Genomic DNA, 24,151 nt, shown 5'->3' with positions numbered 1-24,151 from the left:
GGATTCGACTGAGGAGGACGTCGGCTGTGCTTGGGCTTAGTTTTAGAAGGAGTTCAAGGGTGAACATATGTGCAGCAGCAGGTGGCCTGTCCGCCGCTGCCGCAGGGGATCCCTTGAGCTCCTTTTTATTTTTTTTTTTATTTGTTTTAAGTTTTTTTAGATTAGCTCCCAGCCCTCCCGGATGACGAAGAAGAAGACCTCCTCCGACAACCCTGCCCCGGCTGGACGACCCCCGACGGCGGACGGACCAGCTGGTGGACCGGCCGGCTTCGGAACCAGCCGGAGGGATTTCCATCGCTGACGACGCCGTGCAGTCGGGACCTCGGGGTTCTGCGGGGCAGGATGGGGCCCCGGCGGCGGCCTCGGCGCCAGGGATATCCCCTCTGCTGGGATCCGGTGGTGGTGGGATGGGGGTCCCCCACACCGTCCGGTTCCAGTGGAGGGACCCGGGGGAGGGCGCCCTCTTTCCTGAGAGGGTGCCTTTCATCCGGGAGGTCCTGTTTTCGGCGCTGGGGCTAAAACCGGTAGACCTCATCTGCGCCCAGCGAAACAACGCCCTGGGGTTCTTTGACGTTACCATGGCGTCTGAAGCAACCTTCGAGCGGGTTCTGGAGCAGGGCCAGGTCCTGGGTGGCCATCCGCTGGGGAAGACCTTCACCATGGAGTCAATGTGGCACGTTGGCCGGCGGATGGTCACCATCCACATTTTCAATCCGTTTGTGGCAGCTGAGTCCGTCCGTCAATTCTTGGAAGAATTTGGAGAGGTCCAGCCCGGGGAGCGCATGGTCCGGGATGAGCTGGGAGTATGGAACGGGCGCCGCCAGTATATTATGAACTTCAAAAAGAACAGTGAAGGAAGTTGGAGGTACCCCCCTGCAAATTTTTCGCTTGGTGGAAATAGGGGGTACCTCTTCTTCAGGGGGCAGCCCGCCTTCTGTAGGGGGTGCCAGAAGTATGGACATCAGGTCGAGGGGTGCAAGGACGTTGAATGCAGGAACTGCCTGGGGCACGGGCACCTGGCTAAGGATTGTAAAAACCCCCGCCGCTGCAGAGGCTGCGGCGGGGAGGGACACCTTATCCACTCCTGCCCCGTCCAGGTGCAGTCTTATGCCACGGCCCTGACGAGGGCGGGAGTGAGGAAGAACCAGCCGGAGGTGAGGGAAGTTCCATCTGCGGGGGCCGCCAAGATCTACAAAATCCAGGCCCCTAGATTCTCCACCCCGGCTGAGGCCAGGCGTTCGGCCCCGGGCTCGCCCCCTCGGCCTAGTAAGGAGGCACCCCCTGGTCCTGCTCCCTTGAAAACATCAGCGGCAACAAAGAGGGTAAGGGAGCAGGACCAAATCAAGGAAGAACTAGATATGAAAAAGGTAAGGAAGGCGGGCACTCCCCCTTTGGCGGCGCCCGTGGGAGCTCCTGAAGGAACACCGCAGTCCCCCGAGCCGGAGGACTCCATCATGTGGATATCCGACATTTCACCACCACCCCTCCGAATCCAGGAAGAGTATACTTCCAGTTCGGAGGGGGAGGAGTCCTCCGGCGAAGAAAGTGAAGAGGTCGAGGGGGCATAAGAGGAGCTCCCTTTTAACTCTGTTAAGTGATTTTTAAAGGTATTTTAGTATAGTTTAGTTTAATAAAGGTTTTTTTGTTGTTTTGTTTTGTCTTAAATGTTTTTAGTGGGGATGATGAAAAATGAGTAACCATGAATGTACAATATGATGGTGAAAAAATTTCTGACCCGAAAAAAAAAAAAAAAAAAAAAAAAATCTGTTCTTATCAGTTTAATATCTGATACGCCTTCTATATGAGGGCTACATATTAAATGGATTTTTAGAACAGGGAGGCAGAACAGGAGCTTGCTCCTTCTGCTCCACGCATCGACCTGGTATTGCAGTACCTCCAGGAGCGGTGCACCTTCCTTACAGCGGTGCAAAGAAAGAAGAAACGACTGGGTCGTTGGCTAAGTGCTCAAGAGGGTTGGAATTGATCGGGGGATGGTCAGTTCCTGTGATCTGTCTTGTTTTTCTTCTGCTTGTGTTTTGAAGTGAACCAATGCATGCTTGTGTTGTTTTCTTCTTCTGTTTGTTTATTTATTTATTTAATTCTGTACTTGCTGGCAGGGGAGGGTCTTTTTCGCGCGTTTTCCGTTTTCCCTCCGTTTTTGTTCTTTTTTTTTTTTTTTTTACTTTTTTTTTTTTTAACTCGATATGTTGTTTGGCTTGTCTCTTTGTGTTCTTTTGTGTCCCCTTCTGCTCTTTAGGCAAGGATGACCGTCCCGCTCAGGTGTGACGTCATCAGGACTCGTGCGTTTTAACTGGAGGAGAAGGCAAAAAAGTTGAAGGTTGTCTTCCCTCTCAATCTGCCCTTGCTCCCTGCCTTCCTCCAGCTGCCTCGGCCCTTTCTGGACCTCGGAGGGGTTTGGTGGGTTACGGGTATAGCTCGGGTGTCTCTTCATTCACGTATAAATCTTTCGCCTTTTACTAAAGATTTCCGTGGAGGGGAACGTTGACGAGTATTGCTTATTTTTTGAAAGCTTTGCTTTTAGCGAAGCTGCTCATCTCAGTACCAAAAAAAAAAAAAAAAGACAGAGAGAGAGAGAGAGAGAGAATGAAAACATGAATGAATCAATAAATAATAATAATAAAAAAAAATAGACTAGGAAGGAATGATGACAAAAGAAAACAGTAAAAAAAAAAAAAAGTTTGTAAGGAATAATGGTAAAAGACAGACCTCTTTGAACAATGGCTAGAGTAGGGTGACGTTAAATGGGTGGGACATCTGTTGGCTTCGCCGCTTAGTAGCTACATAGTAAAAAGAAGGGCCCCGCAACCAGGTGGAGATATTCGGGTTATCGCTTCTCGGCCTTTTGGCTAAGATCAAGTGTAGTATCTGTTCTTATCAGTTTCACGTGGATTCGAAGAGGACGACGGCTGTGCTTGGGCATAGTTTTTAGAGGAGTTCAGGGGTGAACATATGTGCAGTAGCTGGTGGCTTGACCGCTGCTACCGCAAGGGGATCCTTTGAACTCCTTTTTACTTTTATTTATTTGTTTTAAATTCTTTAGTATAGTTCACCAGCCCACCCGGACAACGACGATAGAGCAGCCCGGCTGGACAACCTGGCGAGCGGACGGACCGGCCCACGGACCTGCCTGCATTGGGACCTGCCTGGGGGAGCGGAAGACGCCATGGACTCGGGACCTCGGGGTTCTGCGGGGCAGGACGGGCCTCCGACGGCAGCTCCAGCGGTTGGGATATCCCCTCCATTGGAGCCCGGGGTTGGGGTAGGCGGAGGTGTGCCCCACACCATACGGTTCCAGTGGAGGGACCCGGATGACGGGACCCTCTTTACCGAGCGGGTTCCGTTCATCCGGGAGGTCCTTTTTATTGCGCTGGGGCTAAAGCCGGAGGATCTCGTCTGCGCCCAGCGTAACAACGCCCTGAGGTTCTTTGATGTCACATTGGCGTCTGAGGCGACCTATGGGCGGGTCCTGGGGCTTGGGCGGGTCCTGGGTGACCATCCGCTGGGGAGGCAATATACTATGGCCTCCATGTGGGAGACGAACCGGTGGATGGTCACGGTACATGTTTTTAATCCCTTTGTATCGGCCGAGTCTGTGCGCCGCTTTTTGGTACAGTTCGGAGAGGTCCAGCCGGGGGAGAGAATGGTCCGGGATGAGCTGGGAATTTGGAACGGGCGCCGTCAATTTATGGTAAAATTTAAAGAAGAAGGTGGAAGTCTGAGGTACCCCCCGGCTAATTTTATATTGGAAGGCAGCAAGGGGTACCTCTTCTTTAGGGGACAGCCTGCCTTCTGTTGGGGGTGCCTTAAGTATGGACATCAGGCCGAGGGGTGTAAAGATATAGAGTGCAAGAACTGCTTGGGGAAAGGGCACCTGGCGAAGAATTGCCAGAACCCCCGCCGCTGCAGGAGCTGTGGCGGGGAGGGACATTTAGCCCACTCCTGTCCTAGCCGGGCGCCATCTTATGCCACGGTGCTGGCTGGGGCAGGGGCGGGCAGAAGAAGGGAGGCGGCTGCCAGGAATGGAGAAGAGCCCGGTTCACCAGGAGAGGCAGTAGCCACCTCCTCTCCTGTTATAGCCAGGCGCCCTACCCTGAGCTCGACCCCTCGGCCCAACAGGCAGGCACCCCCCTCCATCCCCTCTGGGAAGAGGCCTCGGGAGCGAGAGGAGAAATTCAAGAAGAGGAAGAAGGCGGGCCCCCCTGTGGCGGCGCCCGTGGGAGCCCCTCCCCCTTGTTCACCCCTGGCCCCCAAACCAGAAGAAGCCAGACTGCCGGTGTCCGAGGATACCCCGCCAGAACCATCTGGGTCCGAGGACACCCCACCACCACCGCAGGAGTATGGGGGCAGGGAGGCCCCCCCCAACGAGTCAGCATATTTGGAGGGGGTGGCTCCTCTCCCCACGAATGAGAGGAGAGGTTCAGAGAGGGGCTCCCCTGTTTTAGTAGAGTTTTAATTGTTTTTTTAGTTTGGTTTTAACCCCCTTTTTTCTGTTATGGCAGATTTTATTATTTTAACCATCAACGTCAGAGGGCTTTGAAACGCGGTTAAGAGGGCAGCGGTGTTCCAGGATCTGGCATCTATCTCCCCGACCATTTGCTGTTTGCAAGAGGTTCACCTGCGGGACCAGAGGGACGAGGCACTTTTCTCACACCAATGGAAAAGAGGTATGGCCTACTGGAGCGTGGGTGGCGTCCATTTCTCGGGTGTGGGAATCCTGTTGGGAGACCGCACCTTTGAGAAGGTAAGCCCGTTTACCATCTATCAAGGCAGAGCACTGGGCTTAGACGCCACTTGGAGAGGCCAAAACATCCGAGTTTTGTGCATCTACGCTCCAGTAGATGCCTCGTCCCGTATTAACCTTTTAGAAGTTCTGGCCCCCTTTTGTATAACAAATAGGCACTTAATTGTGGCAGGTGATTTTAATATAAATTTAGAGGGGGGTGATGATGTCAGTCGGAAACACTTTCAGAAGCTGTCCAGCGATTTCAGCCTTACTGACGGTTTTAAATTTTGCAACCCCGGAAATCCAGGCCACACCTGGCATAACACTTGAGGGGCACAAAGCCGCCTAGATTACATATTAGTGTCCCCCACTATAGTTGTTAAAAAAGCCTCCTTGACCCCATGGTGGTTCTCTGACCATATGATGGTAGAGGCCACAGTTTCCATTGATGCCCCCTCCATAGGCAGAGGGTATTGGAAACTGAACGTGGAGATCTTGGAGGAAAGAGAGTATCAGACTCTCTTAAGAGATCACTTTGCAGTCTGGGCAGACTGCAAGGGTGACTTTGCTTCTCCGGCTGCATGGTGGGAGCACATTAAAGAGAGAATCCGTGCTCTGTCAAACCACTATTGCAGATGCCGCAAAGCTGAAAAGCTGAAGCGGGTAAGAGATTTGGAGAAGCAATTGAAACAAGAGTATATAGACTCTAACAACGGGGGGACACTGGACCTAGATAAGGTGCAGGCCCTCAGAGCTGGGCTCAGGGTACTGCACGAAAGGTCGGCGGCTGATAGCCTGTTTAATGCCAGGGTTCAGATGGCAGAGGAGAACGAAACATGTTCTGCCTCCTTTTTCAAAGGGTTCGGCAGGCCCGAGAGGAGAGATTTTTACATCTCTTATAGACTCGGAAGGTAGGACCTGTTCGGACCCGGCCCGGATGATGGAGGTTGCATATGGTTTTTATTCTACGCTTTTTAACAAACGTAACACGGATCATGAAATTGGGGAGCAATTTTTGTCGCACCTAGAGACGCGCCTTCTGAGCACGGCTCGAGACAGCCTAGAGACCCCCTTTAGTTTGATGGAACTGACCGATGTACTTGGGAAAATGAACCGGCGTAAGGTCCCGGGCTTAGATGGGCTCCCAGTAGAATTTTATTCTACCTTCTGGGATGTCCTCGGCCCGGTGATGGTGGAGGTAGCCGAGGATGTGCACCGACAGGGCAGGCTCACAGGGAGCATGCAGTCAGGAGCTCTCTCCTTGTTGTACAAGAAAGGAGATCCGAGAGATCTAGCTAATTGGAGACCCCTGACCATGCTGTGCGTTGATCTTAAGATCTTCGCCAAAGCCCTGACAGAGCGCCTGAAGAAATCCATGTCATGCCTGATCCACAGTGACCAGACCTGTGGGGTCCCAGGGAGATCGGCAACCTGGAATCTCCACCTAATCAGGGATGCCATCTCCTGGGTCGGAGACAGATATGTCCCGCTGGCGCTGGTGAGCTTAGATCAGGAAAAGGCCTTCGATCGAGTGGACCACCGCTTCCTCAAGAGGGTGTTGACGACACTAGGGTTTGGGCCCAAGTTCCTTAGATGGCTTTTTACGTTATACGCTGAGGTTGGTAGCCGTGTTTCCATCAACGGCCACCTGAGCGACTTAGTACCGCAAGTGAGTGGAGAGCGACAGGGGTGTCCTCTTTCCCCTTTACTCTACGCGCTCTATATAGAGCCACTTGCAGCAGCCATCAGAGCCCACCCAGAGATAGATGGTCTCCCCCTCCCGGGGGGCGGAGGAAAAGTGGTCAAACTGGCCCAGTATGCAGACGACACTACGTTGTTTGTATGCTCGGATCGGTCACTCAGGTTGGCCTTAGACATGGTGCAGGCGTTCGGTAGAGCTTCCGGTGCGGCATTGAACCTTGGCAAGTCGGTAGTCAAGTATTTTGTCAGTTGGACGGATCGAAGGGACATTGTTGGGGGTTTGGCCCTCAGCGATGGTCCTTTAAAGATCTTGGGGGTCTCCTTCATGGCAGAAGGGGCTGCTCGAGCCAACTGGGAAGAGCGTTTAGCTCTGGCCAGGCGCAAGATGGGGCTGTGGAAAGCTAGGTCCCTGTCCTTTCTGGGTAAGGTACTGGCATTAAAAGTAGATGTCCTTCCCTCACTGCTGTATTTGGCTCATGTCTACCCCATGCCCCGCTGCATGCGGCGTGGGCTCACCAAAGACGTTTTTAGTCTCGTCTGGGGAGGTAGATATGAGTATGTTAAGAGGGAAGTGATGTACCTGGGAAAGGACAAGGGGGGGGAGGGATGTACCTGATTTCCCTCTCAAGCTGGATTGCCTGTTTTCTGCTCAGCTCTGTGCACGCCTGGCAGCTCCCCTAGTACACCCCCACCAATATTTTGTGCGGTTGTGGCTGTCCTGGCCAATGCGGTCTCTAGTGAGTACGTGGTCCAACTCCTGCCCTAAGGCTGAGACCCTACCGGATCACTATAAGCACCTGGTTAGATGGAACAGGTTGCTTCCGGCGGGGTTGAAGCCCGAGACCTTTGTTAGGCACCGGGCTTTGTATAAAGCCGTTCTGGAGGCCCGAGGTACTCGCACTGTGGTGGGTTTGGAGAGGGACACATGGTCTAGAGTACAGCCTAAAGGGTTAGACAACCGGCTGCAGGACCTGAATTGGCAATGTGTTCATGGCAAGTTGCCAGTCAGGGATGTTCTGTATAGGCACGGGCTCACCAGACACCCGCGCTGCCCCAGAGCCACATGTGCCAAGGAGGAAACTCTTGGTCACGTGTTTTGGGACTGCGGGTATGCGCAGGTGATCTGGACCTGGATAGCCGACCTATGCAGGGCATTTGACCCGCAGTTTGTTTTGACCAGGGAAAAGGTCATACGTGGGTGGCCTCAGGATACCAGGTCTCCCTTCTTGTCCCAGATGTGGTTGGTGGTGAGCATTACCAAGCGAGAGCTTTTGAACGCTCGCACCGACCTCATCCGCAGAGGGACAAACCTGGAAACCGAGGGAATGTATAGAAGGATCCGGGCTGATTTGTTTTTTCGGATGGAGCTAGATGTCATCCGGTGGGGGTACCACGCAGCGAAAGAGAGGTGGAAGGGCCTCTTTGAGCTGTAGTTCCCGCTGTTGGAAAGACACGACTCCATCCCGTGATTCAATGAATAACTTTTGGTTTTAAATTTATCTGCCTTTTATATAGGAGGGGTTTTAACTGCTTTTTTTTTTTTTTTTTTTTTTTGATTTGTTCGTTTGCCCAGGCACAGCCTACACATGATATAGAGAAGTGATTTTTGAGAAGAAAATATTGTTTAATCTCATTTAGAATTTTAAAATCTAAATAAGTTATTTTTTATGGGTTTATTTTTTAGATAATAAATTTTGTTTTTAATTTTTATGGGAATGATGAAAGAAAAGTAACCTAGTGTAGAACAATATACTGGTGAAATGATTTCTGACCCAAAAAAAAAAAGAAAAAAATATCTGTTTTTTTAAGAACAAACTCACTTGCTGAAAGAGTATGGCTGAGAGAGCGTCATCGTCGGCCCGAGTGGTGCGACTAAAACACACGGTGTGGCTGGAGCTGGTACCAGAAGCGGAGGAGGCGGACAGGACGAGATTTGGATGGGACTACGTGGTCCAGCGGGTGCTGAGGGACTTCGGAGGGCTCGGTCCCTCACGGATCTTCTGCCTGCAGGACTTCGTGGCGGCGGGTTTCGTGGACGTCACCCTGGCGTCCTACAGCGACTGCACGGCTTTCTTTGCTAAGTGCAGCAAAGGTACTCAGGAGGAGGTGTTGCGGGGGCTGCGGGCCGTCCCCGTCTTCGCTATGGATGAAGTCCCGGTGACGGTCCACATGTACAATCCGTACATGGAGGACGACGTCATCCGGGACTTCTTGGGGCGGTACTGCAGCTCCGTCTCGGCGGGAGAGAGGGTAAGAGGGCGGTTCGGCATCTGGAACGGGAAGAGGAGGTTCCTGGTCCGGCTCCGGGTGGACCCTGCCGGCACGGGGGGTCTGCTCCACCCGCCTGGGAGCTTTGCCATCGGCCCGCACCGGGGGTTCCTGCACTACCCCGGCCAGCCCCTGTAGGAGGTGCGGCGCCCTCGGACACAGCAAAGAGGCGTGCTCGGGGAAGCACTGTCGCTTCTGCGGATCCGATCAGCACGGGGCGGCCGAGTGCGGGGCCCCCAAGGCCTGCAGCCTTTGCGGAAGCCACGGACACCTCTTCCTTTCCTGTCCCTCCCGCCAAGGTACGTACGCCAGCCTCTTCCAGGACGAGTACAGGCTGCCCGAACCAGACCAGGCACCGCCGAGAGGGGACGCCAGGCCACAGGACGCCAGGGTGCCCGCCGCCGTCGTGGACGACGGAGAGGCCGGGCCGCCGCCTCCGCCACCGCCACCGCCTCCGCCCCCACCATCAGCGACGGCCGCACCGGTCCCGGAGGACCTGCCGGCAGGACAGCAGCAGCAGGAGGTGCCACCGACGCCGGGAGACGTCGTCGCAGAGACCCTGCTGGGCCCCACTGGCGAGTCCACGGGCCTCGGGCCGGCCCCACCGCTGCCCGACTCCTGGACGCCCATGGACTGGGCGGAGGTGTTGGAGGGGATGGAGCCCGGGGCACCCATCGTGCGGCCTGGGTGGGCAACCGTCGCCGTCCCCGACGGCCAGCCAGCGCCAGACCCCCCTGCCCCCGCTCCCGCCAGGGAACGGGATCCTCAGGCTGAGGAGGACGGCCAACGAGCCAAACGGTCCAAGGTTGAGGAGGCCCGGGAGTTCGACCTCCTCGACCCAGCCAGAGTGCTTTTGCCGGGGCCGGGCCAGTGTGCGGACAACGCACCCCAGGACCCCAGCACAGACTGGTCCCCGCCTCTGCTGGACGGCTCCTCATCGTCAGACCCAGAGGACGCAGGTCAGGAGGGGTGGGAGAGGGTGGCCACCAGGCGGACGAGGTCTGGGGGGGGAAGGGTAAAGGGAAAAATAAATGACCGCCCTTATGCGGTATCCTTTCGGGGATAGGGCAGGGGTAGGGAGTATTTTGAGGGAGTGGGACTTTGTTTCGGAGGGGAGGAGGGGTTTTTGGGGAAGGGGTGGGGGACTGTGGGACTTCTTTGGGGTGGGTGGACTTTTGTGGGTGGCGGGTTGTGGGACTGAGTAGGGTTGTGGGGGGTTTGTGCGTGTGGGGGGTTTGTGGGACTTTGTTGAGTTTGTGCGGGTGGGGGGTTGGTGGGACTGTGTTTGTTGGGGGTGGGCTTTTGCGGGAGGGGGGGTTGGTGGGACTGTGTTTGTTGGGGTGGGCTTTTGCAGGAGGGGGGTTTGGTGGGATTGTGTTTGTTGGGGGTGGGCTTTTGCGGGAGGGGGGGTTTGTGGGACTGTGTTTGTTGGGGGTGGGCTTTTGCGGTATGTAAATGTGTAGGTTAACTGTGGGGTCCCTGAACGTTCGGGGACTGAGGGACGGGGTTAAGAGGGAGGCAGTTTTTACTAGCTTGCGAGCGTCCAGATGCGAGGTCTTGTTTGTGCAGGAGTGCCACTTGACCTCGCAGCGGGACGCATGCAATTTCTCAGCCCAGTGGAGGGCGGGGCCCTCGGTGTGGGGGGTGGGGGAAGGAGTGGCGGACGGAGTGGGCGTTTTATTTGGCTCCGGGGACTTCTCGGTCCAGACCGTTCAGTCCCCAGTCCCAGGACGCATAATTTGCGTCCACGCGGAGTGGAGGGGAATTGCCCTCAGGGCAATAGGAGTGTATGCTCCTGCCAGCCCGGCCGGTCGGCGAGGGTTCTTTACCCACCTGGAGCCCCTGCTGTTCACGAACAGGGTCCTCGTCGTAGGCGGGGACTTTAACGTGGACCTCGACACAGGGGCCGGGGGGTTGGAACTAGCTAGGATAGTGCAGACTGCCGGGCTGGTCGATTCGTACAGGGTCGTCGAGCCCCAGGGGGAGGACACACCTGGTGTAATTCCAGGGGTGACGCCTCCCGCCTGGACTACATCTTTGTCCGTAACGGAGCTGACATCGTAGCTTTTTGGTCCAGACCGTTCTGGGGCTCCGACCACTGTTACGTGGGAGTTGCCCTGCGCATGCAGGGGGGGGGGCGTGGGAAGGGGGTATGGAGGATGAATGTCGCCCTCCTACGGGATCCGGCCTTTTGCGCCGTTTTCCAGACCCTCTACCCCATATGGAAGAGGATGAAGGTCCTCTATGCCACGGCGGGGGAGTGGTGGGAAGACCTGAAGGAAAAGATCACCACCCTCTGCCGGTGGTGGGCGAATGCGGCCGCTCGGAGGAGAGAGCGGGCGATCCGGAGGTGGTCGTGCGACCTGCGAGCCGCCTGGCGGGACCGTAATCAAGTCCGGATCCGGGAAGCCAGTGAGGCCTTGAGGTTTTACCACGAGGCCCAGGCACGCGGGTACTGCAGACAGGCCCAGCACCAACAGATCAGGGAGGATGAGCGCCCTACGCGCTTCTTCTTTGACTCTGTCAAGAAGAGGCAGGCTAGGGCTCACATCCCGGGCCCAAGTCAGAAGACGGGACGCTCCATGAGGACACCGACGGAATGTTGGTGGCGGCCGCGGCTTATTTCGCCAACATGTTCCAGGCCCGGGACGTACCGGGATCCGTGGCTCTTGCCTTCCTGGACGCCGTGGAGGGACGGCTGTCGGAAGAGGAAAGGGCCCTCCTGGAGGGAAACGTCACCCCCGCAGAGGTGGAGAGCGCAATGCTCTCCATGAAAGGCGGCGTGGCCCCCAGAGGTGACGGGCTGCCTGTAGAGTTTTACAGGAGCTTTTGGCCCCTGATAGGTCCGGAACTGCTGGACATGTACACAGAGGCCGGAGGTTTGGGACTTTTCCCACCCTCCGTTCGGAAGGGGCATGTCACCCTTCTGTACAAGAAGGGAGACAGGACCGACTTGGCAAACTGGAGGCCGATAACATTGCTGACAGTGGATTATAAGATCTTTGCCAAGGTGCTGGTCCGACGCCTTAAGGGAGTCATGGCTTCCCTGGTCTGTCCGAATCAAACATGCGGGGTGCCCGGGCGCACAGGCAGTATGAACTTGGCTCTCATACGAGATGCCATTGCCTGGGCGGAGCAGCGCCGGGTGCCCCTGGCGGTGCTGAGTCTGGACCAGGAGAAGGCCTTCGACCGGGTTAACCACGCCTTCCTCTTCGCAGTTCTGCGGAAGATGGGCGTGGGCCCGGGCTTCCTAGCCCTAGTACGACTTCTTTATACAGAAGTCACCAGCAAGGTGGGGGTAAACGGCCACTTCTCGGCCAAGGTCGAGCAGAAGGGAGGGGTACGACAGGGGTGCCCGCTGTCTCCCCTGCTCTACGTCCTGTACATCGAGACGCTGGTCGAGCGGCTGCGACGAGAGCCTGCTTTCGGCGGCCTGCACATCCCAGGAGGAAGGGGTCTCAGCGCGAAGGTGGCGATTTACGCCGACGACGCCACCCTCTTCCTGGGAAAGGATCGGGACTTTGATGTCACAGGACGGATTCTGGAGGAGTTCTCGGTTGTGACCGGAGCCCGCATCAACAGGGCCAAATCAGCAGTGTTGTATGTCGGGGGATGGGCCGGGAGGGCCGACGTCCCCGGCAGGTACTCGCTCTGCGAGGGTGGCCTCATGATACTGGAGGTCACCTTCTGGAGGGAGGACTCGGCCCAGAAGAACTGGGACGCGGCTTTAGCAAAGCTGCAGGTCAGGGTGGCACACTTGAGCTAGAGGGATCTCTCGTTGTCCGGCAGGGTCTTGGTGGTGAACTCGGACTTGCTGGCTGGCCTGAACCACCTGGCCTACGTCTTCCCAATCCCTTTCGTGACGGGAAGACGGGTCGAAAGGTGCGTTTTCACCTTTGTGTGGGGTGGGAGGTACGAGCAGGTCGCTAGGACGACCATGTACCTCCCGGTCGCCAGGGGAGGTAGAGGGGTGTTCTGCGCGCCGGTGAAGGCCACGACTTTGTTCGTGGTCTTCCTGGCGAGGCTGGTCGAGGGCAACGGAGGACACCCCGCCACCCTGTTCGCGAGGTTCTGGCTGGGGTTCGCCCTGAGAAGGGCGATCCCCTGGAACGGGATGGCGCCGTGGTCCGTCGACCAACCCTGGCATTACGCCAGGGCGGCCAACTTTGTGAAGGACCACCCGTGGTGCACGGAGGACGGCACCGGGACGGAGCCGGGGAGGGCGCGATGATACGCCCGCCGAGGGCGCCCAACTTACGCCTTGCGGTCAGGGAGCGCCTGCACAGGCACGGCGTTAGCCACACCCCCACGTGCCCGATGGGCTGCGGCGGGGAGAGACACTGGACCACGCCATGTGGTCTTGACCTGTCGCGGTCCGCTTCTGGGCGGCGGTCTCAGGATGGTGGAGGTCGACCGGTGCCGGGTCCGTCCCGCCCAGGGAAATTATCCTTTACGGGCTTGGATTGAGCGCCGTGCCCCGCAGAGAGGCCAGGCCTCTGTGGACGGCCGTCTCTGTGGCCAAGTGCGTGCTCTGGGGCACGCGCTGCGAGTGCCTCAGGGTAGTGGAGCCGCGGCCGGACACGAGGCACCCCGTGGTACGCCACGGTCTCTCAGGCGGGGCGCGAGCCCGGAGAAGGGATCATCAGGGTGGGCGTGGGGGGCAGGGGAGAGAGGTCTGGCTTTGCTGGCCTGACGGTCATGGGGAGGCCCTGGTGGCCCAGCGGATGATCAGGTCCTCTAGCTCTCTCTCCGGGGTAGGGTTGGGGTTTGCGTCTGCTCCGTCCGTCCACCGACAGGGTGGGGGGTGGAGGAGAATGTTGTGGGTTGTTTGGGCAGGTTGGGGATAGGGTGGGTTATGGTTTGGGGTGGGTTGGGTTTCCTTGGGGATTTGGGGATATGGATGTTGGGGGCTGGGTATGGTGGTGGGTTGGAAATGTTTAATGATTTGTATGGCCTGCGGAAATAAGCAAATAAATGCGCTGGTTGCTAAAAAGAAAAAATCTGTTCTTATCAGTTTTGTGTAGTGGACTGAAGAGGACGTCGGCTGTGCTTGGGCTTAGTTTTAGAAGGAGTTCAAGGGTGAACATATGTGCAGCAGTAGGTGGCTTGTCCGTCGCTGCTGCAGGGGATCCCTTGAGTTCCTTTTTATTTTCTTTTATTTATTTAAAGTTTTTAGCTTAGCTCCTAGCCCTCCCAGATGACGAAGAAGATGGCACCGCCGAAGATGACGGCTGCAACGACTGCGGCGGTGCCTCATCCCCGGCTGGACGACCCTCTGCGGCGAACGAACCAGCCGATGGGCCGGCCAGCTTCGGGACCTGCCCGAGGGAGTTCCATCGCTGACGGCGCCGTGGAGTCGGGACCTCGGGGCTCTGCGGGGCAGGACGGGGCCTCGGCGGCGGCCTCAGCGCCCGGGACATTCCCTCTGCTGGGACCTAGTGGTGGTGGGATGGTCGTCCCCTACACTGTCCGGTTCCAGTGGAGGGACCCGGATGGAGACTCCTTATTTACGGAGCAGGTGCCCTTTATCCGGGAGGTCCTTTTTGTGGCGTTGGGGCTTAAGCCAGAAGACCTCGTCTGCGCCCAGCTTAACAACGCCCTGAGGTTCTTTGACGTCACCATGGCGTCTGAAGCAACCTTCGAGCGGGTTCTGGAGCAGGGCCAGGTCCATGGTCACCATCCACGTCTTCAACCCATTCGTGGCGGCTGGGTCCGTCCGCCAATTCCTCGAACAGTACGGAGAAGTCCAGCCTGGGGAGCGTATGGTCAAGGAGTTAGGAACGGGCGCCGCCAGTACATGGTCAACTTCAAGAAGAATGAAGATGGGAGTTGGAGGTACCCGCCGGCAAACTTTTCACTCAATGGGAATAGGGGGTACCTCTTCTTCAGGGGGCAGCCTTAAAAACTTAAAAGCTAAGTTTTAGAATTATTATTATTTTCTCTTTTTATTTTTGTTAGCTTGTTTGTTTTTGGTTGTTTTGTTAGTTTGTTCGTTCGTTTTAGTTAATAAATTCATGTTTTAATTTATTTTAGTGGGAATGATGAAAATGAGTAACCGCGAATATATATTATTTTGGTGAAAATTTCTGACCCATATAAAAAGATAAATCAGTTTAATATCTGATACAGGAGCTTGCTCCTTCTGCTCCACGCATCGACCTGGTATTGCAGTACCTGCAGGAGTGGTGCACCTTCCTTACAGCGGTGCAAAGAAAGAAGAAACGAGAGGTCGTTGGTTAAGTACTCAAGAGGGCTTCAATTGCTGGGGGGAGGGTCAGTTCCTGTGATCTGTCTTGTTTTTCCTCTGCTTGTGCTTTGAAGTGAACCAATGCAGGTTTTTTGCTGTTTTCATGTTCTGTTTATTTATTTATTTAATTCTGTGCTTTGTGGCAGGGGAGGGTCTTTTCCGTTGTGTTCCGTTTTCCCTTCGTTTGATCTTTTTTTTTTATTGGATATGTTGTTTGGCTAGTCTCTGTGTTCTTTTGTGTCCCTTTCTGCTCTTTAGGCAAGGACGAATGTCCCGCCCAGGTGTGACATCAGGACTCGGGCGTCTTAACTGGAAGAAAAGACAAAAAAAGTTGGAGTTTGTCTTCCCTCTCAATCTTCCTTTGCTCCCTGCCTTCCTCCAGCTGCCTCGTCCCTTCCTGGGGTTACGGGTATAGCTCGGGTTTCTCTTCATTCACGTATAAATCTTTCGCCTTTTACTAAAGATTTCCGTGGAGGGGAATGTTGACGAGTATTGCTTATTTTTTGAAAGCTTTGCTTTTAGCGAAGCTGCTCATTTTAGTACAAAAACAGAGAGGGCATGAATTAATTAATCAATGAGTAAAAAATAAAAAACAGAAATAAAAAGAAAAATAAATAAGAGTAGAAAGCAATGATGTGACAAGAAAACAGTAAAAGAAAAAAGTTTGAAAGAAATAACAGTTAAAGAAGAGAGTAAAATGAAAGACCTCTTTGAACAATGGCTAGAGTAGGGTGACATTAAATGGGTGGGACATCTGTTGGCTCCGCCGCTTAGTAGCTACATAGTAAAAAGAATGGCCCCTCAACCAGGTGGCGATATTCGGGTTATCGCTTCTCGGCCTGCAAGGGTGACTTTGCTTCTCCAGCTGCATAGTGGGAGCACATTAAAGAGTGCTCGGACAAACCATTATTGCAGATGCCGCAAAGCTGAAGCGGGTAAGGGATTTAGAGAAGCAATTGAAGGAACAATATATTAACTTCAACAACGCAGGGACACTGGACCTAGATAAAGTGCAGGCCCTTTGAGCCGGGCTCAGGGTACTGCACGAAAGGTCGGCGGCTGATAGCCTGTTTAGTGCCAGGGTTCAGATGGCAGAGGAGAACGAAACATGTTCTGCCTCCTTTTTTCAAAGGGTTCGGCAGGCCTAAGAGGAGAGATGTTTTACATCTCTAATAGACTCGGAAGGTAGGACCTGTTCAGACCCGGCCCGGATGATCGAGGTTGCACATAGTTTTTACTCTAAACTTAACAAACGTAGCATGGATCACAAAATTGGGGAGCAATTTTTGTCGCACCTAGAGACACGCCTTCCGAGCATGGACAGCCGGGACAGCCTAGAGACCCCCTTTAGTCTGACAGAACTGACCAATGTACTTGGCAAATGAACCGGCGTAAGGTCCCGGGCTTAGATGGGCTCCCAGTACAGCACCTGTACTTCAGGAGGTGCGGCGCCCTTGGGCACAGCAAGGAGGCTTTCTCGGGGAAGCGCTGCTGCTTCTGCGGTTCAGACCACCATGGGTTGGCCGACTGCAGGGCCCCAAGGTCTGCAGCCTGTGCAGGAGCTTAATATCTATTAAGGAGATGGGCCACTGACCGCTGTGTGTCTCCTAACCAATCGTGGTGCCGATTCAAGGAGCTGTGAGTTTAGGCAGCTAGTCAGAGCAGCTGTAAATAAAAATATCTTAACAGATGTAATTTGATAATTTGGACAGGTATACGCTATAAAGCGGGGTTTACTGATTTCCAATAAGGTCAAAGAATTTCTGCCACTTCTTGAAATACTTATTAGGTGTCCCGATCAGCCTGAAATAGCCACTCTATTAAATAACTCAAACCATTTTCTTAAAGTAGGAGCCTGAGACTACTTCCAGTGTCTTAATAGTAGCCTCCTGCCTACCATAATAGCTGTCTGGATCCAATCAGAGTCATGGTCTGTCAAGGAAATCAAAGGACTTGGATCTCCCGAAACATATAGGCTGGGCAGATAGGGATACTGTACCCCTAATATAGGTATGCCCAGCCCTCCCTGTTCCCCTGTTTTTTGTAATATATTTAGACGTATACGAGGCTGTTTACCATTCCAAAGAAAAACATAACACAGCTTTTCAAAATTCTGAAAATATTTCAAAGGAATGGAAATTGGTAATGCCTGGATAACGCAGTAAAATCTTGGGGCAACATTCATTTTAAGGACATTGGCCTTTCCCCACAATGAAAGAAAGGGGGGGCCACCTGTCTATATCCGCTTTAAAATGATCCAAGAGAGGTTTTTGGAGGAACGGGACACAGAGATATGTTATTCCTTTCTGAGGTCATAGGAATTGTGAAGAAAATGCTGTTTTAGGGCAGTAAGATGTCAGGGGGAGGGCTTCACAATTGGACCAATTTATTTTATAAATTGATAACTTGGAAAATTAAATCAATAGTAGTTAAAAGAGAATTCACAGATTTTTCTGGGCTAGAAATAAAGGTTAAAATGTCATCTGCATACAGCATTATTTTATGGGTAGTTTGGCCAATCTGGATACTAGGGAAGTCCAGGTTCAATATTATAGCTACCGTTAAAGGCTCTAATGCCAAAGAAAAGAGGAGGGGGGATATGTTATGTTACTGGCAGACTGTGAGTGAGCATGAAGGAGACCCGGACTCAGATTAGCAGTTCAGTAACTCACGGGTGGTTTATTTTCATCCAGAACAGGAAGTGTGTTACACATAACATAGTCCGTGCTACAACTCTCTGCTGTGCTTTACACTATTCCGTTTTACAGAACAGGATAAAGGGGATCGTTGGTGGACTCATTGTAGTCTAATATATGGTGAAATAAGCCCATTTGTTACCACCGCAGCTTTGGACCCAGTGTACAATATATGAATCCACTTTATGAAGAAGTCTCCAAATCCAAAAGCTTTCAAAGTCAGCAAAAGATAGCACCACTCTACCCGGTCAAATGCCTTCTCAGCGTCTAATGATAGGGCAGCTACAGGCTCCTGTTCATTCTGAACATGCCACATGATATCTATGAATCTCCTGATGTTATCTGCTGAGTTTCGCTGATGAATAAAGCTAACTTAGTACCAGAGCTGCTACTACCTTATTTATTTTCCCTGCTACCACCTTATTTAGAATTTTTGCATCACAGTTAATAAGATAAACTGGTCGATAACTCTCACAGTTATGTGGGTCCTTACCCTTCTTGAAGATGAGCGAGATGCCTCAGACAAGGTTGGAGGAAGAAAGCCTTTTGCAAAGGATTCTTCATACATATTCATTAAATAGGGAGTTAATTCCTTACAATACATCTTGTAAAATTCTGCTGTAAACCCGTCTGGGCCAGGTGATTTGCCAGTGGTTAAGAGCGCAATCGCATCTACAATTTTTTCCTCAGGTATGGGTTTGTCAAGCTCCTCTTTCTGATTCGTTGTCAATACTGGTAAACTGAGTTTATAAAGAAAAGATTCAATCTCATCATCCACTGACAACTCTGTACTGTAAAGGTTTGTATAGAAATAAAAAAGACTCGTTAATCTCTTTTGTAGATGTTTTACGTCCCCCACATTGATCTCTTATACTCGAAATTGTGCTTAAGGATTCCTGTTTTTTTATGTAGCTGGCAAGTAATCTGTCGGCCCAGTCTCCTTCCTCACAGTACCTCTGCCTGGCTCTGAAATGAGAGAATTCCACTTTTTGTGAGAGAAGAGTATTAAACTTATATTTTAGTTCCACAAGTAAGGAGTAAGAGTAAGGACTCATTGGACAGGTCTATTTTGAATTTACCTTCTGCGACACTGATCCTCTGCTCTAATTCCTACTGTCTTGTAGTATTTTTTTTTTCTTGAAAGCACAGTGTTGTACTATGTGTCCCCTCAAAAAAGTACTTCTTATGCCACAGCTGCAGATGATGCCATAGGTAGGTCAATCTCTGAATACATCTTAATCTCAGCACTAAGGGTTGTTCTAAATGCTTCATTCATTAGCAGACCTGAGTTCAGCCTCCATCTACGAGATTTTATAGTTTGGGTGAATGGTTGCATATAAAGTGTCACACAGGCATGATCTGAGATTATTATATTCCCAAATTTACAAGATAAAACAATGGCCATTAATGTATTTGATAAGAGAAAGAAATCAATTGTTGAAATGGTTTGATGTGGGGAGAAAAAAAATTGTAGTCCCTAAATGTAGGGTTAAAAATGTGCAATATATCCACCAAACCTAAAGCTTCGCATATATTTTCAAGAACCCGCTTTGATCTTCGGGGTTGAGAAGTGGATGGTCTACTGTGGTCAAGCACTATATCCAAGCCCTGATTGAAATCCCCCACTAGAATGACTGGATGATTGCCCATTCTATTTATACTGCACTCTAGATCTGCAAAAAATATTGGCTCATCCTGAAGGGTTATTATTTTTATTGTTCACTTAATTTATTTAATAACATTATGATCTTTGCTCTCTTTTTAACTGTCACAATGACACAAGGCTTTGAAAGTTGTTTGTACTTTTTTCATCAACAGCAAGAGCTGTGAGGAGAACGTTATCCTGAGTGGCAGAGAAGCATCACTGCAACTAGCTATCTGAGTGAAGTGCTGGGAACCTCTCCTCAGATAGCCAGCGCTTGCCTGTTCTACACTGCTTAAAGTCTTACACAGGCCAGAAGATCTTTCCATCCACTCTTTTCCTCCGTTTCATCTTCTCACAGACTTTAGGACACTTAAATATTGTTTGAAACACAAGGACTGTTTGCTGTGTTCATGAAGGACACAGCGGAACACTATGATAAAACTTGTTGCTCAGACAAGCTGGAGCTACTCCCATTATTGGGACTGGACAACAACCTGTTACCTGGACTCTGCAGACGTAATCATATTGATAAGTTCTGTCCAATCACATGTCATTTGCATAAAGGTATAACTGCTTGAATGAAGTCTGAGGGGTTCTCTCTGACCCTCGACTGGCTTTAGTTTCTCTCTCTTTCTTTATTTCTCCCTCTCTGTGGGTTGTGAATGTGTTGATCTATCGAGATTTTACTACACTATGTGTTGACTCAATGATGTACTTTTACTCTTTTCTAATATATATATATTTATTAATTTCTATTCCTTATATATATATATATATATATATATATATATATATATATATATATATATATATATATATATATCTGTAATGCTGAGACTATTTTTCCAGTAAATTTAAATATATTTTAAATTCTAAGATCTGACTCATTGGTCAGATCATTTGATGACTCATTGGTCATTTCATGTTCTGGGATTCCTCACATGCAAAGCATCGAACACTCATTGTCTGTGAAATGTGTTTCTTGTATAAAGACCAAATCACAATGTAAGAAGAGGGGGGGTGGAGTGCTATACAAACTGCAGCTCCAACCACACAATTAGCAGACCTAGTCGCAGACCTCAAAGCAGGTAAACCCAAGAAAAAGGGAAATTTAAAAATAATATTATATATTATAATTCATATTATAGAACCCCAACCCATGCGGGGATCGAATCCGGGCCGCAGCCCAATACTCGTACCGCTGTACCAGCGAGTGGATTGGGATGCAGCCGCCGAAAAGGGGCGGAGCAACGAAAACGGGCAGAGAAACAAAAGTCACGCATAGCGGGAATGAGAGAGGGTAAGAAATGTAAATAAAGCTCGCAGGGAAGCGGCTACCTCTAATGACGCGAGGTGAGGATTAACTGAAACAATAGAGCTTCGAAAGAAAACAAAACTGAATTGAGGTGCTTGTGGATTAAATGCTGTTTCACCAGAGAGGAGAGAGAAGGTGAGCAAACCGCGAGCCTCACAGCTGCTTCACACACACACAGAGAAAGAGGGGGGTGGAGGGGAGCTGTGGAGGAAACCGAACTACACAGCTACACCAAACTAGAGAGAGAAAGGAGGACAGGGAAAACTAGAGAGTGGAGACGAGAAGATAGATTCGCTCTCAGGAGCATCAAAGATCCAATGCCGAGTGGCTGGTTGGCGTTGCTTATAAGGAGTTGGTAGCAGGTGTCAGTAATTAGCCAAATTAACCCTCAGTGCCGGCCTGGCACGCCCTCCGATGCCCTGGGGGCCGTGCCACGAAGGGAGCTTACAAAAGTGGCGCTTATTTGAGTAGTCCTCGCTTGAGTTAGCCAAACAATTCACTTCCAGCTAGTTCCGTTCCACTAACGCAATTAAGACTCAACCTGTTCCCACTAATTCAAGGCATGCTTTTGTAATCAAGGCTCACACGCGTGCACACGGTATTTACACAGCCTCAGTTATCGAGCCTTGAAAAGCAGAGAAAATAAAAACAATGATAATCTTTTAAAATAATGATTTAATCCCTTAACGTTCCATGTGGCTATGCTCAGACCCTGCACGTTTCCTAATTTAGCTGACATAACATACAATACAGCAGTATGGTGACCACCTGTCTATCATCTTCTAAATTTAGCCTAGTGTGTAAAATGACCAAATCCCCACAAACGTGTTTATCCTCTGAATGAAAAGGTACATGGATACTGAATAGGAGGAGTAGCAGTGACTGGGATAAAAACAAAAAAACAAACAACATAATCAAAAATATAAAACAAAACAGTGTAAAATAAACAAGTTGGCTTCCACTCTCTGGGTGCCCCGAAAAAAACACCAACTAGGTCTGTGATCTGCAAGCTTTAAGGGCAGTGCCACCATCACGACAACTAACTCTAAACAGTCTATATAACTCGACTAAACAGCTCTCTAACCAATGTTATTGAAGATGGGCCTCACTGTAACTGACATCAACAAGGACATTATTAATGCAACTGTGAGCAAAAATACAAACTAAACAAAGTCTATAACAATCATTAAGTCAATAACTGACTTGTACACACATGTAGAGTATCAAGAAAAACAAATTTACCTTAAAACATAAGACCAAGTTCACATACACTAAATAGGAAAACAATAAAGCTGGTAGAACCGCATTTTGAAGTAGTGCACATAAAACCTGCACTTAACAATATTTACATTACCTTTAAGTTCTTTATTGCTAAACAGCCAATTTGGTCTACCATGGCTAATGGTCATACATCAAATCCAGGATGTCCCTGGCACAGTGCACCATCAGGTACGGGTAGACTCAGCCTCTGGCTGTAGGGTGGAAATAAAGCTAAACGTGGTGCGGGCGTTATCAAAGCACCGCTCACCTCCGCAGTGATACAGAGAACCACAGGGTGTTTCTGTTTGAAAGGTATCTTGTGTTGATGGAGTAGTTTCTTGCATTCTCAAACACTTTGGTGCAGAGACACCATTTCTTTTTGAGTAGTCCTAGAAAGATCCTGATGAGGTTGCCATTCCAGCGGATTTCACCCTTTTTTCTCGCCGCGTTGGTTATTGCCTTTTTGTTCTGCCTGTTAAGAAACCAGGCGATGAGGATTCTATCCGGTCTGTTTCTCCCTTTACGAGTGGCTGACAAGCGGTGACATCGCTCCACCAAAAGCCCAGACGTTAACTCCAGACCGAGCATCTCAGGAATCACATCCGACAGGAACTTTGCCGGGTCTCTCCCTTTGCAATGCTCTGGAAATTATAGATTGTTGCGGTGGGTCCACTATATTTTGCTGGAGACTAGACATCTCGGCGCGAGTTGCAGATGGACTTTCTTTTATCTCTTTTACGCACTCCTCAAGTGAATCCTGTCTGCTCTCTGCCCTCCCAAGACGGGTAAGAACTTCTGTGAGCTTGCCCTCTATCGACGTAATTGTTCTTCTGATTTCCTCCAGGCTGCTACTATGTTTGGCAAACATTTGCTTGAGAAGCACATTAATTCTAGCAATCTCCTCGTGCAGGCAATCGTAATGTCGTAATTCTGAACAAAACTTCTAATGGTGCACAGATGTCTCCCCTTAAGCTGCCATTTCTCAGATTGAGTCATGTGACTCATACGGAGATTTTTCTAAAAGAAAGGTAACGGAGCTAACCATGTAAACTGTGATTACATTGTTTCCCATAGCTGGTCGTCTCCGAATCAAAACACACAGATTAAATGACTGTGTGAAAAAATACAGCTTGTGACTTGTGAACTTTAGAATTAGCTACATAGATGGTCAAGGTGTGTTTATTAATTTAGGATTGCAGGCCTACTGTAAGTTATAATAGACGAAAATTCATTTAGCTAACTAGTCATCTAGAAGATGTAGTGGATAGCCAGAATTTAGTACACCACTTTGTTTGTAGTTTAAAGCAGTCTCTTAACCCTGATCCCTGTCATAAAATTGTGCAGATCAGACTGACCAGCTAATAAACAATCATTTATTGAGTTTACCTGTTAAACTCCCTTAGCTCCCTGTGGATTATAAAACCAATCATTATGTAAATCCAGCAGTGTGTTAGACACATCATACCACCCCTTACTTTATTAAGTGCCTTTAAAGCAGAGAAAGCTCTAGAATATGCAGAAACAAGGTTAAGAAACACTGATCTAATGCGACTTCTGTTAATTTGTAGTTAAGTATTTGTAGTTAAGTGCATTTTGTGTTAGTTCTTTTTTAGAAGTTAGTTCTTAATTGGAAGGTTATTGTTTGTTCTAAATGGGAAGATTATTGGAAGTATTAAAATAAAACTATGGAGAAACGTAAGAAACTAAAAATTTCTGAAGAAAATAGAACATTTAATGATGCCTGGGCAGATTCATTTGCATTTTCATCTGACGAGAGTGGCCTACCAGTATGCCTAATCTGTGGAAAAAGACTGGCTAACAATAAAAGGTCAAATGTGGCAAGACATTTCCAAAATAAACAGGGAGAAGAGAGAAAAAAAGCTGTTTCGGAAATGATGCGGAAGGCTGATCTGACAAAATCAATTCAAGAAGTGGGTGAAGTCTGCAAATTCAACTACAATATGCAAGTTTTGTTGCCTCTCAAGAAATAGTCAGGCGTAGGAAACCGTTCACAGATGAAGAATATATGAAAGAGTTATTCATTAAGATTTCAGAGTGAAACAAGAGTGAAATTGTGCAGAAAATCAGAGAGATGCCTCTCTCTGCGAAGACAGTTAAAGACAGAACCATAGAAATAGCAGAAAATATCACAAAACAGCAAATTAAAGACATATATTCAGCTGCAGCCTACTCTATCGCTACTCTACTCTAACTTATATATTTATAGTTATATAATTTAAGTAAAATGGTCATTGACAAGATAAATAATTAAACT

General features: G+C 50.3%; 3 non-coding genes and 1 pseudogene across 3 annotated transcripts; all 4 read left to right on the top strand.

Annotated features, from left to right (window-relative positions):
* The first annotated feature begins 1,724 nt into the window (after positions 1-1,724).
* LOC125802621 (U2 spliceosomal RNA) lies at positions 1,725-1,916 on the top strand. The gene has a single exon (XR_007439720.1). It is a non-coding gene; the product is annotated as a U2 spliceosomal RNA (small nuclear RNA).
* A 516-nt stretch (positions 1,917-2,432) lies between these two features.
* LOC125802831 (U5 spliceosomal RNA) lies at positions 2,433-2,549 on the top strand. The gene has a single exon (XR_007439883.1). It is a non-coding gene; the product is annotated as a U5 spliceosomal RNA (small nuclear RNA).
* A 298-nt stretch (positions 2,550-2,847) lies between these two features.
* LOC125802648 (U2 spliceosomal RNA) lies at positions 2,848-3,059 on the top strand (annotated as a pseudogene).
* A 12,314-nt stretch (positions 3,060-15,373) lies between these two features.
* On the top strand, positions 15,374-15,489 carry LOC125802826 (U5 spliceosomal RNA). The gene has a single exon (XR_007439878.1). It is a non-coding gene; the product is annotated as a U5 spliceosomal RNA (small nuclear RNA).
* The last annotated feature ends 8,662 nt before the right edge of the window (positions 15,490-24,151 follow it).

This window comes from Astyanax mexicanus, chromosome 6 (genome assembly GCF_023375975.1).
Source record: "Astyanax mexicanus isolate ESR-SI-001 chromosome 6, AstMex3_surface, whole genome shotgun sequence".
NCBI classification, from domain to species: domain Eukaryota; kingdom Metazoa; phylum Chordata; class Actinopteri; order Characiformes; family Acestrorhamphidae; genus Astyanax; species Astyanax mexicanus.
The sequence above is the reverse complement of the archived record's forward strand: the minus strand, read 5'-3'. Positions and strand labels throughout refer to the sequence as shown.